We start from the raw sequence: 12,155 nt of genomic DNA, 5'->3' as shown, positions 1-12,155 counted from the left end.
TATACAATATGGAAGGGACCTTAAGTAGTCATCAAGCCCAAACTCGTCATTTTATAAATAAGGAACTTTCATCACAGAGAGGTTGTATGTCCAGGGTCATTCAACTAGTAAATATCTGAGGAAGAATTTGAACTAGGTCTCCCTACCTCCATATCCAGCACTCTTTCTACTCTGCTATCTAGGTGGCTCAATGCTCTATTCCTAGGATAGAATGTAATTCATTGACAGCAGGAAGTTTTATTTTTGCCTTTGTCTCTCTAGTGCCAAGCACTTAGTAGGTACTTAATAAATACTTGCCTAATTGAATTGGCAGAGATCTTACAAACCATTTCACCTAACTTGTTTTCTCTATAGAAGGATACACTGCAAGTCCAAATAAGTTAAAACTATGAGTACTGGATTGACTGGTTAGAATGTAGGGTCAAGCAACTCTAAGATACCACTACACACCTGTCAGATTGGCTAAGATGACAGGAAAAAATAATGATGATTGTTGGAGGGGATGTGGGAAAACTGGGACATTGATTCATTGTTGGTGGAGTTGTGAACGAATCCAACCATTATGGAGAGTAGTTTGGAACTATGCTCAAAAAGTTATCAAACTGTGCATACCCTTTGATCCAGCAGTGTTACTACTGGGATTATATCCCAAAGAGATTATAAAGAAGGGAAAGGGACCTGTATGTGCACGAATGTTTGTGGCAGCTCCTTTTGTAGTGGCTAGAAACTGAAACTGAATGGATGTCCATCAGTTGGAGAATGGCTGAATAAATTGTGGTATATGAAAATTATGGAATATTACTGTTCTGTAAGAAATGACCAACAGGATGATTTCAGAAAGGCCTGGAGAGACTTACACGAACTGATGCTGAGTGAAATGAGCAGGACCCGGGAGATCATTATATACTTCAACAACAATACTAGATGATGACCAGTTCTGATGGATCAGGCCATCCTCAGCAACAAGATCAACCAAATCATTTCTAATGGAGCAGTAATGAACTGAACTAGCTATACCCAGAAAAAGAACTCTGGGAGATGACTAAAACCATTACATTGAATTCTAATCCCTATATTTATGCACACCTGCATCTTTGATTTCCTTCACAAGCTAATTGTACAATAATTCAGAGTCTGATTCTTTTTGTACAGCAAAATAATGTTTTGGTCATGTATACTTATTGTGTATCTAAGTTATATTTTAATATATTTAACATCTACTGGTCATCCTGCCATTTAGGGGAGGGGGTGGAGGGGGTAAGAGGTGAAAAATTGGAACAAGAGGTTTGGCAATTGTTAATGCTGTAAAGTTACCCATCTATATATCCTGTAAATAAAAGGCTATTAAATTTAAAAAAAAAAAAAAAAAAGAATGTAGGGTCAAGAACTCCAACCAACTACTTAAGGAACTCTGTTCCTTACTTCTTTGGGCTATCTTCATCTTCTCTTTTCAGCTTCCTTTTTTTTTTTTTTGGAGGGGAGAGGTCCCCCATTAAATTGTAAATGCCATGAGGGAATTTCTCTTTACATTTTAATCCCCAGCACACATGGTGGACATTTAATAAATGTTTATTGACAGTATTCCTCCACTATATCACTTTAGTATGCATATGTGCATGTGTTGTTGTTTAGTCATTTCAGTCACGCTTAATTCTTCACCAGCCCATTTAGGGTTTTCTTGGCAAAGATTCTTGAATGGTTTGCCATCTTGTTCTCAAGCTCAATTTACAGATGAGGAAACTGAGGCAAAGAGAGTTAAGTGATTTGACCAGAATCCCACAACTACTGTCTGAGGCTAAATTTGAATTCAGGTACAGTGCTCTAACCAGTGCATCACCTCACTGCTTGTATGTGTGTATGAGTATGTGTGTATGAATGAAGAGACAAGGTATGACTTCCATGAGTATATATGTTTGTAAAGATGCCTTTGTCTCTTCCCATCTATCCCTCTCTTCTTTCTCTTGTTTTACACAAATAATTATACCATACACATATATGATCTACATTTAACAAACTCTTATCTATATATATGACTTTGACCCTCTAATTCCCTATAGTCTAAGACAAATTTGACATAACTGAGCTCTATGTCCCTCTCCTAATATATGGGATTTTGTATGCACTTCACAGTCTATTCATTTGTTTATGGGAATCATTCATGCACAATCAGATCATAAACTCTTCAAAGACAGGGAGGCAGGCCTTCCTTCTTTGGGCAGAGAGGCAGTAGACTATATAAGTATAGAATTAGGCCTGTGTCCTTATATAGCCAATGTACTGCACTTGCACAATTCCTTGCTTCAAGACCTAGTACAAGTACCATCTTCTACATAAAGTCTTTCTTGATTCCCACCTCTAACTGCTAATGTCCTCCATCCACTATCTTATATTTAGTTACTTTTTATTTCTATTTCTTCCATTTATATTTCTTCTGGCTTCCTTCAAGTATCAGTTGAAGTCCAATCTTCTGTAAGAACTCTTTCCAGGTCTCCTGAATCTCAGTGCTTTCCCTAAGATTATTGCCTATTTATCCTGCATATATTTTGTCTGTGCGTAACTGATGCAGGCTATCTTCCCCATTAGAGTAAGAGCCTCTTGACAGAAGGGATAGCCATTTATTTTTCTCTGTATCCACAGTACTAACTATGGCTCCTGGAACACAGTAGACATTTAATAAATGCTTACTGACTATTCTGTATATATACTTGGACATGTCTGCTTGACTCCCCCTAATATAATGCAAGCTCTTTGAGAAAGGGAATTATTTCATCTACTGTATTTGCATCCTCAGTGCCTAGAACAGATTAGGCAGCTAATAAATTGATAAATTATTGAATGATAGAAAGAGTTCTATTGGAGATTAAAAAAAAGAAATTATATTTTAGGAGCAGGGGAGGGTATAGTAGGGTAGAATACAGGCATTAAAGGAAACTATATAAGTTGCCTAGAACCATTCTTCCAGAAACCTAAAAACTGGACCCTGCCCATCCTGACATTTGGCTAGGGTGGCAATGGAGCTCATCCATTAACGCCAACTGACAAGAGAGCCACCTGCAGAGCTTCCTTAGGGCTCAGAGGGATGATCCAGCCACTCCTCATCCTGCCCCTCCTGCCTCCTGACACCCCTCCCTCCTGTTCACACACTTCACACTGAAACTACAGGGGCTAATGTGCATTTTCTACCATGTGGCTTCAAAGCTAACTCTTCATCCCGGATTTGGGGAGCAGGGAACAGATGGCCTCAACAGCAGAAAGTCTCCCAAGAACTAATTTTACCAATCACATGTGGTGAGAGCTCGATTTATACAAACAGATCAGTTAGTGACAGGAACCCTCATAATGACGTGACAATTATTCAGTGTGGCAGCTGTTTGTGCCGCTACCCAAACCGAGTTTGAAAACATGGGATAACGCCTCTGGCTCCCCTGGACTTTTCAGGCAATTTCAGTGCCTGCATACATCAGGAAGAGAGGTGGGGGCCTATCACCCCAGCTACCACCTTCAAGAGCAAAATGTATTTAAAGTTCACAATTGCGGAAGTTCATGAGCCGTTCTTCAAGTTTTTCTGTTAAAAGCACTGATGGTCGGCAGGTAGTGGGATTATCAAGATGAGAGACTAGGAGCCTGTCAGACCCACCTCCACCTTTTATAGTTGTGGAAATTAAGGCTGAGAAAGGCACAGAGGCATGCCTGACATCACCTAGTTGGTCCTAGCCCCTCCAAAGCAGTGGGGGAAAGAATTCACCTCATGCGTCACTTAAATTAAGGTTGCTCTATGGATAGAACATCACATTGGGAAGGAAAAAATAGAGAAACTGAGGAATTCAGAGAAACTAGGTAAGATCAATGTATTCTGAGATGAAACAAGCAGAAGAATAATACCCATAATGACAAGGCAAATGCAAAGATCAGTCAAGGGACACAGGGCTTTGTGTTGCAGAATAACCAAGATTGGGCCTGTTGAACAGAAGATCGACTATACCTCCTTCCTCCTTGCCAAGAGTTGCGGGATGCTACTAGGGCAGAATGTGGTATATACTGGTCACACGTGGTCACTGAGTCGGTTGTTTTTGTTCAACTGTTTCTTTGTTGCAGGGAAGAGGAGTTCAATTCCAGAGGCAAAGAGCAGATACAATCTACAAATGACCATGATATGAAAATAAATGATATCAATACAATTTTAATTAAGAAAAAAAACAAACAAACCATAATTATTGGCTCCTAAGCACAATTAAAATAGGGTTGGATTTTAAACTTTTGAGGAATGCCTCTATGAACACAGAAAAGTATGATCCTTCATGTTTAAAAGTGGCCAATGATATTGTGATATCTATGGGATAGGGTGACTGAAAAAAGATGAGGTAAGCCTGGCAAGCCTCCCTTCTAGATGGGATCCTTGGCTTGCCCATCGTTCCCTATGCTAGTGGATGTCCCATGATGCTCGTATTCTCAAGCTACCCAAGTCAACATGGCTACTTGATGAATCTGATTTACTCCTGTTGGTTACAAATCCTGGGCCATGGCCCACCTCATCTCTTCAGTCTGTCTCTGACATTTAAGGCTGCAGAGCTCAAGCTCATATCTCTACCCCATGGCTCACCACCATCATTTCTGGGCAAAGTGTGCAGTCGTGTGAACGGAACACAATAGAGCAGATGTAGAGCCACGAACGCAAAATGGGCTATCCTCTGCCTCATTCTGGATAGATGGGTATCATAAAGTGGTGGCAAGTGCTGGGAGGTTGGGTGAGGTACCAGGGGGCGGGGATTCAAATCCTAACTGCTATTTGCTAGCTACACAGCTGTGGTGTAACAGTTTCGCCTTTCTGGCCTTCAGTTTTCTCAAATGTAAAGGAGATCACAGTCTACATCTACAAGGTCAGTCTGAGAACCTTTATATCACCATCTAGCTCAAAATCTATGATCCTATTTTCAAACCACACCAATTCACCCTTGAGAAGTAGTAAAAATCTCTCTATTCTCTTGTTTTAGAAGTTATCTGTGCTATGGGTCAGACCTTTTTTTTTTTTTTAATTATGAGCGTTGTTTAACATAATTTGGATTGCTTGGGAAGGGGTAGGGTGAAGAGAGGGAGGAAAAAATATGTAACAGAAGGTTTTACAAGGGTGAATGTTGAAAATTAATTAGGAGTATATTTTGAAAATAAAAAGCTTTTTAAAAATTGTGTGTGTATTCACTCTATTGCTATCTTTTGTTCTTTTACATCCTCTTTAAGTAGCAGACTTGAAACTTGCCTTTGAAGAATTACATTAACCCATAGATCAAATGAAATAACATATGCAAAAAGCTTTGCAAGCTTTAACATGCTATCTAAATATTAGCTGTAATTAATATATGATTGGTACTTTAGGACAAAATAAAATTTAAACAGAATTGACACAAGACTTCCTTTTGTGCTGTCTCTATATCTAATCTCTAGATGACAGGGATTGCAAAGAAGAACATGCAACACTTTTTCTTTTTCCAAAAACTTTTAGGCAATGTGGTCAGTGTTTTCTACCTTTTATACTTTAGGAGAAAGGGGCAAGCTTGGAGTAAAAAAAAATTTTTTTAAAGATAACACAAAACCAGTGTTCAAGTCAAAGTTGAGCCCCAAAACATTCCCTTCTAGTCAACAGCACATGCAATGAGAGGACCAAGGTAAGAATTTTTCCCCATTTTAAGAGCAAATCCACTTGTGAGCTCCTCTTCACTCAGAGTGGCAAGAGCAGCATCTGGTAGGAAGTAGGCTGAGGCACTGGGGCATTTGAGTCCCTGGCAGGAATGGCTGCCACACACGTACTCCTGCCCGAGCCACATTGGCTTGACACAGTCTCTTCACACCTTCACAACACACAGTTAAGTGCTAAAAAGCAATAGGGAAAAGTAGTACCAGCTGTGCCCAGGCAGAAGGAGGGGCCTTATTCACCAAAGCTTCTAAAAAGGAGCAGCAAATTTCTGCTAAATTTCTTGGTTTGGCTTCTTCAACATAGGATTCTTGACCTAGAGTTGGAAGGCCATTGAAGATCATTAGGTGAACCCCTTCATTTCATAGATGAAGGAACTGAGGTCCAGGAGTAGAGTGACTTGCCCAGGGTCACAAAGGGAACATGGAATTCTTAAGGAGTCTGATCCTCAGTAAATATCCATTTTTTACTCAAAGCCTTCTTTCCCAGCCTGGTAAGACCTAATGAAGCTGAAATTTGACCTTGGGTCCTTTTCCAAATCTATTCTTTGAACCACCATCCCACACTGACTCTTTTCTCTACACCTTTCTCCGGGATCTGAGTGGGCAATTTTGAACCAATCAACAAACATTTATTAAGTATATATATATATATATATATATATATATATATATATACACTAGGCATTAAGCATAATAAGCCATAATAGGCATAAGTATATATATATATATACTAGGCATTAAGCATAATAAGCCAGGATTTCAAAGTCCCACAATTTGGGGTCTGTTTCAAATGAAGAATAAGAAAGAAATAATAAAAGGTACAAAAAGTGAGAGAGCTCTGAGATTAAATAAAAATCTAAAATCCTATCAGAGTAGCTTATGGAGATCTTCAGCTCAGCAGGAGAAAAAACCAGGCTCATTTGTAGGTCCCAGAGAAAGCAGATTACTAAATCTGAATGACAAGCACATTAAGTGACATATCTCACTTTCTGGGTTCCCTGATCAAGATAGGAAGACTATAGAGGAAGGATGGGGGCAAAGATTGAGGTGATCTAGCTTCACACAAAATACTTGATAAGGTTGTTCCAGATGTGCATCCTCCACAGAGAGAATCAGAACAGAACAGTGGAAAGAGTCCTGAATCTGTAGTCAGTCGAGTAACATGAAGTGCCCACTATGGGCCAGCCAGGTACTGGACTGAGTTCTGAGGGTACAACAAAAGGTTTAAAAAAAAATAACACAGTCCCAAAATATTTATAGTATAAATGAGAAATAACCAAGAAAATGTGGGTTCAGATCTCAGCTTTGATATTTACAACGTGACCTTGACCTCTCCAGGTCATCTGTAAGATGCTGGAGTAAGGGCTGGATGGACTTTGAGGTTCCTTACAAATAGAAACTTAGCGCAGTTTTTGGCCCTGTTCCGAACAATCTCCCCTTGGGCTGCTTTGTGGGAGTGTCACAGGGGGATAGAACAGCTCCCCCAGGAGCTGAAGACTCTGGCTTTGCATCAATCCCTCCCACTCTCTCTGTCAAAGATAGACTCTCTTATAGTGCACTTTTTTTAAAAATTATTATTATAGTGACTTTTTATTGACAGAATCCATGCCAGGGTAATTTTTTTTACAACATTATCCCTTGCACTCACTTCTGTTCCGATTTTTTCCCTCCCACCCTCCACCCCCTCCCCTAGATGGCAAGCAGTCCTATATATGTTGAATATGTCCTAGTATATCCTAGATACAATGTATGTGTGCAGATCCAAACAGTTTTCTTGTTGCACAGGGAGAACTGGATTCAGAAGGTAGAAGTAACCCAGGAAGAAAAACAAAAATGCAAACAGTTTACATTCATTTCCCAGTGTTTTTTCTTTGGGTGTAGCTGCTTCTGTCCATCATTGATCAATTGAAACTGAATTAGTTCTCTTTGTCAAAGAAATCCATTTCCATCAGATTACATCATCATACAGTATCGTTGTTGAAGTATATAATGATCTCTTGGTTCTGCTCATTTCACTTAGCATCAGTTCATGTAATTCTCTCCAAGCTTCTCTGTATTCATCTTGCTGGTCATTTATTACAGAGCAATAATATTCCATAACATTCACATACCACAATTTACCCAAACATTCTCCAATGGATGGGCATCCACTCAGTTTTCAGTTTCTAGCCACTACAAACAGGGCTGCCACAAACATTTTGGCACATACTGGTCCCTTTCCCTTCTTTAGTATCTCCTTGGGGTATAAGCCCAGTAGAAACATATAGTGCACATATTAAGTCATTTCTTCCAATCATTTTTTTTCTAGGAACCATGAAATATGTTTATAGCAGAAGTTCTTAACTTGGGGTCAGTGAACTTTAAAAACTAGATAAAGAGTTTTACATATACAATATATATGGGGAGGGGGAAAGGGAGAAAAGGGTGAAGCTAGGTATCAAAGTAGATAAAGAGTACTGAGCCTAGAGTCAGGAAGACTTATCTTCCTGAATTCAAACCTGGCCTCAGACACTTATTAGCTGGTGATCCTGAGCAAGTCACTTAACTGTTTGCCTCAGTTTCCTCATCTGTAAAATGAGCTGAAGAAAGGAATAGCAAACTATTGCAGTATCTTTGCCAAGAAACCCCCAAATAGGATCACAAAGAGTAGAGCATGACTTGAAAAATATATATATATATATATATATGTATATATATATACATATATATATATATATATATATATATATATATATATATATATTTGCCTTTAAAAACATGGCTCTGAAAAGTCCATGAGCTTCCCCAGTCCCCTCCAAAGGGATTCATGTCACAAAAAAGGACGAGTCTCTGTTTTACAGTAATCACATGGCTTCCACTTCCAGGTCAATGGGTGTTTTGGGGGTATTTTGGACAGCTTTTGACAGAACACTTTTTTTTGATGCCTTTAAAACCATGACAGCCTTCACTACTTGCTGGAGAAGATGGATTTTAGCTTGACAGCTGTCTTGGCAACTACATAGAAAAGTGTCCATATTAACTCTTGAACGTGGGCACCCAGATAGACAGGAAGATGGAGAATATGCCAGCCAACATCAAAACAGGATTGGAAACAACTTGCACTTCTCTCTGCAATGCACATTTTGGGGGTATCTAAGTGTTTTTCCCCTGTTGGTAGGGTTTGATCTGTGCTCCATCACCACTGGGTCAGCATTAAAGGAGACGTACAGAAGGTGAGATGAAATGAGTCAATATAAGGTATTCTGTAAATAGGGCAAGCTGTCAACTGACTGATGTCCTAGCTAGTTCTGGGATACCAGAAAAATCCACCCCTCAAGAGCTACTCACAGATGTCCCACCCGGACGGAACTGTGTTAGCGACACTCTGTCTGCTTCTCTCTGTTCTCTCTTGGTCACGGCTTTCAGCAGGGAACATTCTGCACATATGGGGAGTATTTTTGCCACCAGCTTCTATGACAAAGGGCTCGTAAGTTTGCCTTTGGAGAGAGAAAGCCCTTGTTATGGGGCACCCAGAAAGCCCACACTGCGTCATGGGAGCTGCCCCTTGAGAATGATTTTTCAGGATTCTAACTTCCTCTGCTCTCTTCTGGGAGAAAACGACCAACCCAGAAATTAAAAAGCAAACAAACCCAAAACCCACCAAACCACCATTGCTGACATCATGGCAAATTCTATGTTCTGCTGCCATCCTGCTCCGGAGCCTGACCACATTTGGCATCTTCTGCCACTCCATGTGTAGTAAAGGCAGCCTGTTCATTTAAAATGGCTTACATTTTTTGTTATGACTGTGGCCTTTTACTAGTTTTTACATGAGATAAATACTAGAGAGTGGGGAGCTTGGAGTCAGGGCTGTGACCAATGACCAACCCTGTGTCAGGGCTCACATTTAGTCACTACTAGTAGTCAGTGGCAATGTCTCAATGGCAAGACCACAGAGCCAATCACATCTTTGTCTTACAATGACCCTAATTTGAATAGTTTGGAATATATATAATAGTCTCATTCCCAACAAAAAAATACCAATTGTTCAGTTACAAGTCCTGAGAGCCAATCATGTGTCTATACTACAATACCCTAAATCTGAGTATTTTAAGTAGTCTATAATATCCTCACATCCAGCAAAAGACAGCCTGACTGGCTTTGGAAAGGGGGTTTCATATGAAAATCAAACTGATTAGGGAAATAGAGGGAATAAGGTGAGCAGGGCATTGCCTCAATCATTCTCCTTTTCCTCCCTCACCTTCCTTGCCAGACTCTTAAAAGAAACAACTGGTAAATATGATAAATGTTGTGTCTTTGAAACCCAGATTCCATGTCTCTTTGTGTCCCTCTCTTAATCTTTGAGATTAGGAAATCACATTAAAAAATCCGGAGTAGCCAGATGGCCATGGACAAGTCATTTAAGTTGCCAGAATCTCACTTTCCTCATCTACAAAATGTGAATAATAATATTCACAGTACCTGATAACAATATCATTAAGTCCTGCCTATGACATATACTAGCTATGTGATCCTAGAAATGTTATTTAATTAACTTTTAGTACATTAAGTCTCTTCTCTAAGACTATAATTTTGGAATATAAATCCCCCTTATATTTGGAATATAAATACAGCCTTCTTCCCCACCCTCTCTCTGCCTCATGAAGAGAATTATCTTACACCTGTAGGATCTGTCATAGATCTCAACATCAAGGTTTCCCACAAATCTATTTCTAATTCCTAGGATACTGTTTAAAGTTCTAACCTTGGAGTCAGGAACACAGGCTCAAAACTACATCTGTTGCTTCCTAGTTGTGACTCTGGGCAAATTAGTTTACCTCCTTAAATCTAGGTTTCATCTTTGTTTTATTAAAGCTTTTTATTTTCAAAACACATATGCATAGATAATTTTTCAACATTGACCTTTGCAAAACCTTGCGTTCCAAATTTCCCCCATCTTCCCCTCCCCAGATGGCAGGTAATCTAATATATGTTAAACATGTTAAAACATATGTTAAATCCAATATATGTATATATATATATATATTTGTATATTTATACAATTATCTTGCTGCACAAGAAAAATCAAACAGGGAAAAAATTAGAAAGAAAAAAAATGCAAGTGAACAACAACAAAAAGAGTGAAAATACTATGTTGTGATCCACACACAGTTCCCACAGTCCTCTCTCTGGGTGTAGATGGCTCTCTTCATCACAAAATCATTGGAACTGGCCTCAATCATCTCATTGTTGAAAAGAATGATGTTTATCCAAACTGATCATTGAATAATATTATTGTTGCTGTGTACAATGATCTCCTGGTCCTGCTCATTTCACTCAGCATCAGTTCATATAAGTCTCCCCAAGCTTCTCTGAAATTATCCTGCTGGTCATTTTTTACAGAACAATAATATTCCATAATATTCATATACCACAATTTATTCAGCCATTCTCCAACTGATGGGCATCCATTCATTTTCCAGTTTCTTGCAACTATAAAAATAGCTGCCACAAACATTTTGGCACATACAGGTCCCTTTTCCTTCTTTAAGATCTCTTTGGGATATAAGCCCAGTAGAAACTGGGTCAAAGTGTATGCACAGTTTGCATAGTTCTAAATCACGCTCCAGAATGGTTGGATCAGTTCACAACTTTACCTACAATGTATTAGTGTCTCGGTTTTCCCCGCATCCCCTCCAACATTCGTCATTATTTTTTCCTGTCATCTTAACCAATCTGAGAGGTGTGTAGTGGTACCTCAGAGTTGTTTTAATTTGCATTTCTCCGATCAATAGTGATTTAGAACACTTTTTTTATATGGCTAGAAATGTAAATCTAAGTTTCTTAATCTGTACAAGGAAAATAATAACACCTACTTTATAGGGTTGTTCTAAGTTAGGTAATGTACAAAAGTATTTTGCAACTATATACATATTACTTATTTATAGTTACTTACATATTTGTATAATATTTATATTGCTATTTGTAGTCCTATTTATATAAGTTGCAATATTTATATATTATCTATGATTAAGCATCTAATATATATATATACCAGGCCCTGGAGTAAGGGCTAAGATACAAAGTTATCACCTTCAAGGAACTTACTAATAGTAATTGTTAATCATTATCACAAAACCCCACTAGGCAATAATTTCTTCTTCAAGGTTAATATCAGGAAATGGGATGCTTTATAGCAAGAAGCAGAAGAGCCTCTGATCCAAGACAAGAATATAAATCAAACTTGATCTTAATAGGACAATTTATCTATCCTGGGCCAGCCTCCTGAGAACAAGGTATCAGTTTTTGGGTTTGTTTGTTTGTTTTTTTAACCAAGGTAGCACTAGCAATTAACTGATATTAGTCAAATATAACATCTCCCATAGTCTCTAGACAGACTCAGATTTGATGTGGCTCTCTAAATCTGGATCAAGAATGTTGCTGGACAGTACATTTACCCCTTCCACTTTTCAAGGCTCCTCAATCTA

General features: G+C 38.8%; 1 protein-coding gene across 6 annotated transcripts in view; it reads right to left on the bottom strand.

Moving 5' to 3' along the window:
- The window catches only part of CBFA2T2 (CBFA2/RUNX1 partner transcriptional co-repressor 2), a 164,240-nt gene that overhangs the window by 67,295 nt on the left and 84,790 nt on the right, over positions 1-12,155 (bottom strand). For 2 of the 6 annotated variants that reach the window (XM_031953852.1, XM_031953851.1), the window contains exon 2: positions 3,983-4,136. The exons of the other annotated variants lie outside the window; for them this stretch is intronic. The gene's annotated coding sequence lies outside the window, so the exon portion shown is untranslated. The remainder of the gene's footprint in view (positions 1-3,982; positions 4,137-12,155) is intronic. 6 annotated transcript variants of the gene reach the window in all.

This window comes from Sarcophilus harrisii, chromosome 2 (assembly GCF_902635505.1).
Source record: "Sarcophilus harrisii chromosome 2, mSarHar1.11, whole genome shotgun sequence".
NCBI classification, from domain to species: Eukaryota; Metazoa; Chordata; class Mammalia; order Dasyuromorphia; family Dasyuridae; genus Sarcophilus; species Sarcophilus harrisii.
The sequence above is the reverse complement of the archived record's forward strand: the minus strand, read 5'-3'. Positions and strand labels throughout refer to the sequence as shown.